The sequence below is a fragment of the Pongo abelii genome, chromosome 12 (assembly GCF_028885655.2).
Source record: "Pongo abelii isolate AG06213 chromosome 12, NHGRI_mPonAbe1-v2.0_pri, whole genome shotgun sequence".
Classification (NCBI taxonomy): Eukaryota; Metazoa; Chordata; class Mammalia; order Primates; family Hominidae; genus Pongo; species Pongo abelii.
In genome coordinates, this window is record NC_071997.2 from 64,078,554 (window position 1) to 64,083,547 (window position 4,994).

A 4,994-nucleotide genomic window follows, 5' to 3' on the forward strand; every position below is an offset into this window, starting at 1 on the left:
TGCCCTGACTTGCATTCTTAATTTGGGCAATAATTATCTAGCAGGTGGATCCCTGCTCGAGGCCAGCTTCACTCAGGCCTCTATGCTACAGGATGAGGGGGATGTATCCAGAGTAGAATTAGCACACCTATTGATGAATCAAACCTGACCTTTCAGCAGGATTGCTCTAGCCAAGTTTAACAGGGCTAGCACAGGCCCAGGTGCTTGGTGGGCAATCAAAAAATGCTTGTCCCTATCTCGCTCCATTACTCTTTTGGTGGTGACCCCTTCCCAGCTGGTGAGCTATGTGGCTCAGTAGCAGGAGGGCAATGGTGCTATAATAGTGTGTGTACATCATGGTTGAGGCCTCCTTGCCTACTTCCAGCACCTTGCACAAAGCCCATATACCATACAGTTTAAGGATAAATTCCATAAGAAGGAAATAAGCTTCCTCTTGACAAGTAACATGCTATTTTCCAATAATGTAATATTTCCTTGGGCAGCACAAATCCTATTGTGTTGGAAAAAGTTGGTTGGGGATTGTTTGTTTTTGCTACCTGTAAACCTTCTTATAAGAAAATGCAAGCTACTGGAAGTATTTTAAAAAGTTGGTTCATTGTAGAACTGAATTTGAAAGGCTGGCACTCAACACCTTTTCTACCTCCAAATCGCTTACCTGCAGTGATGCTCTACAGCCACCAGGGAACAGCAATGCCTTGCTTTTGGGGATCATAAATGATGTTAAAGGAGTGTAACATGTTTCTCAATAAGCTTGTTTTGTTTTGTTTTGTTTTTTTAAAAAAGTCTTCATTACAATTGCTAAAACATAAGTACTAACCCATTCCTAATCACTATTTTTTAAAACCAACACTCAATTATTTGAGCAGACATTGAGATATTTAAAACAATGGATTTACTACAGAGGCTTTTCTTCCAGAATATCCAATAGAAATGCAGAGTGAATAAAAGGTTTAAAATAAAAAGTGGGAACTACACATTTTAATTTAATATTTACTAATTTGATTAGTAAATATTTTTACTGGTGAAACAGGTTTTCAAGCCAGTGACTAGAGCTTGAGTATTTGTGTTGAGGGTGGAGATATTATCATAACTTTTGCAATACTCCACACTTTCTTTTTTCTTTTTTTTTTTTTTTGAGACAGAGTCTCACTCTGTCGCCCAGACTGGAGTGCAGTGGCATGATCTCGTCTCACTGCAACCTCCACCTCCCAGGTTCAAGCAATTCTCCTGCCTCAGCCTCCTGAGTAGCTGGGATTACGGGCGTGTGCCACCACACTCGGCTAATTTTCATATTTTTAGTAGAGATGGGGTTTCATCATGTTGGTCAAGCTGTTCTCGAACTCCTGACCTCGTGATCTACCTGCCTTGGCCTCCCAAAGGGCTGGGATTACAGGCGTCAGCCACTGCGCTGGGCCCATACTTTTTTTTTTTTTAACTAAAGGCTTTATTTAGAGTTTGAAATGAGTCAAGGCAGACTTGGAGGAAACATGTCCTGGGATAGCTGCACTGTTATCACTGTCCCACAAATGAGCCAGAAGATGAGCCCTGGCAGAGCACCTGGAGCGTGGGAGTCCTGCTCACATCCTGGATGGTTACCAAACCTTTCTCTGCCTCAGTCTGCTTATCTCTAAAACAAAGGGTTAGACTAGTAGAATTCTGAAGCCTTTTAAGAGTTATGGTTTGTTCCTCTATTTTATACTCCTTTAAAAAAAAAAAAAAGGCAAAGTGTGTGTGCATATCTATGTATGTTGTATGTATATGTGTTCCCTTAGGGCCAGAAGTAAGGTTGAATCAAGGGAGGTGGGGAGGAGATGGAGATGAAGTAACAGAAAAACTTAACAGCTAATCTGCACGTTAAGTGATCTCTCCTGGCATATACTGTTCTTCTTATGATTGGGCTCCAGCCCAGTCTCTCTGGCTACTTCTCACATAGCTCTCCTCCTACTCCAAAATTTGAGTGCTCAGCTATATCGAGCTGCTGAGTTGTAACTTTGCCCCTCAGCCATCTGGAAGGGCTATTTTTATACAAGTTGTAGCCACGTCTCTCTACCTCCAAGCATCAGATGGCTACCCAGAAGCTTGAGGAACTAGGCCATCCTTCCAATTATGATGATGACTAAAACACTTTTGAACAGGTGGAAGAATAGAAATGCCTGGAGTTTATATTTTGTGACACCTCACTTACTGAGAAGTCACTTATCCAGCCATCTAAACCATCTGGATCACAGTTAAGAACAGAAAACATGCCAAAAAATAAAGATCCCTGTCACAGATGTCACAAAGTCCATTCACTAAAGGCTTGGGTCTTCTCTCAAGGCCTCTTGACTCCTATTTTAGACACAATTCTAACATGTGGGGTGATCTGGTTTCTGACTCTTACGAAATTGGAAGTAGAACATTAGAGGGAAGAAGACAATTTGTAGAGGTAGATACACTGAAAATATTCTTTTTTTCAGAGAGGACAGAGAAAACTATAAAAAGCAGACAAAGTAAGTCAAAAGAACAGTAGATGGGGACATCTCTATCCTGTAGGTACATAATCCTGTATTAAACCACAGTAGTTTCTGTATATATCAAATAAAAATTGATAAACATAACGATATTCCTGATTCATTTAGAAAGAGGGCCCATTATCATCAGTAATGTATCATGGTTCAGTGTTTAAAAGCTCAGATTCTCCGCCAAGCACAGTGGCTCACGCCTGTAATCCCAGTACTTTGGGAAGCTGAGGCGGGTAGATCACTTGAGGTCAGGAGTTCAAGACCAGCCTGGCCAACATGGCAAAACCCCGTCTCTACTAAAAATGTAAAATTTACCCAGCATGGTGGTGCATGCCTGTAATCCCAGCTACTTGGGAGGCTGAGGAAGGAGAATCACTTGAACCCAGGAGGAGGAGGTTGCAGTGAGCCGGGATCACGCCACTGCACTCCAGCCTGGGCTTCAGAGGAGACTCCTTCTCAAAAAAAGAAAAAAAGTTCAGATTCTGGGCGAAAATACCTCAATTTAAATCCCGGCTCAGCTGTTTATTAGCTGTGTGGTCTTAGGCAAGTCACTTAATACCTCTGTGCCTCAATTTTCTCATTTGGAAAATGAAGATAATAGTATTTACCTTGCAGAATGGTTATGAGGATTAAATAAGTTAATGTACATTAAACCTTTAGAACAGTTCCTGGCACATAACATCATTATTTGGTATACTTCATTAAAAAAGAAAGGGAGCCTGGGCACAGTGGCTCATGCCTGTAATCCCAACACTTCCGGGGGCCAATGCAGGTGGCTCGCTTGAGCCCAGGAGTTTGAGACCAGCCTAGGCAACATGGCCGAACCATGTCTCTACGAAAAACACAAAAATTAGCTGGGCGTGGTGGTGTGCAACTGTGGTCCCAGCTACTCAGGAGACTGAGGTGGAAGAATCTCTTGAGCCCTGGAAGTGGAGGTTGCAGTGAGCTGAGATCCTGCCGCTACACTCCAGCCTGGGTGACACAGCAAGACTTATCTCAAAAAAAAAGAAAAAGAAAAAGAAAAAGAAAAGGAGCGATACGTTTTCAAACAAAATTATTTAAAATGCCAAGAGAAAAACTAAAGGAGTTTAAAAAATAAAACTTATTTTCCTAAAATATTCCATGAATGGATTTCAGATAATGGCCAAAGGTTATACTCTATTTTGATGCTTGGAAAGGTAACATTTTTAATTATTTAAAAATAGTTTAAAATAATATATTTTAAGATATGCTAGAAAGACTTTTTCCACAAACAGGCATCTTAAGTCTCCTATATAAAGACATAGTTTTAAAGAATATACAAACATCAAGGCAGAATCAGAAAACTTAAGATTTTCTGATTAAAAAGGTCAAGGTCAAGAATGATGTCAATTTCTTTTGTTATTTCTTTTAATCCTCTTAACAACCCTGTGAGGTAGGCAGGATGTGTCATGTCTCCATTTTACAGAGGAAAAATGTCTCAGAGATTCAAAAATAAGGCTCAAATTTAAACAGCTCATTTTATAAGAAGCTACTTTATTGGATCTTTAGTTTTCACATTTTGAAATGGTGATAATAACATTCACTTCACAACATGTGTTAGGATTAAATGATATATCACACGTAAATCTTGTTTTTCTTCTCCCCATCACTGTTCTCTTGACAAATGTATTTCATTTAAAATCACCTCATTACCTGCCCGGTCTCCTGCAGTGTTTGTTTTTATAACCTGGTAGTTTTGCCTTAATTTGTTTGCAGCCTAGTAGGTAACTTGTTTTCACAAAGAAAGTTACTGTGGATATATTAATTGTTGCCAACAATTGTTGCCAACAAACAGAAGTATTCAGTTGCTAGAAACTCATTTGCCTATAGTTCTCTTTAGAGCAAATTACTTGCATATAATCTTTTCTCTTTGAAGCCATGTTAACTACTGTTAGAGCACTAGCTAAGACTAAAATTCTTCCTTAACAAGTAGGGTATTTCATTTCCCACTTGCTAACAAATGAAAAATACAGTATTTTTGGCCCTACGCTAGTACTTTAACAGTAATCCTGACAGGCATTCTAGTCTCTGGTCACAGTGAATTTCTAATTCTCCTGCAAATCTACCAAGTCCAAAGCAGTTTCCTTGCCACTGCACAGCCTGTTCCCTCTGCTTGGAACGCCCTACTCCATTTCCTACCTTGCAAACGCCTTCAAGTGCCAGCTTAAATGTCACCATGAAGTCTTTCCTGACTCCTTTAAAATGTTGAGTCAAGAAAAATATTGAAATATTGTTTACTCAGATATTTTATTATCCTATTTCTGAAAAGCTTTACCACCCTCAACCTAACTTCTGCTTTTCTTAAGATCTCTGGACGGCTTCCACATCTTCTTACTGACTCAGGGAAAATGAGCTGACTCAACAAAAAGGTGATGAGATTCTAGAAAGAGCTGGCTGGCTGGCTGGCTGGCTGCAAACCAGCCAGCAAGAAGTTTGCAATCTGTTAGCCTTTATGGGGTTAGTTCTGCTCCC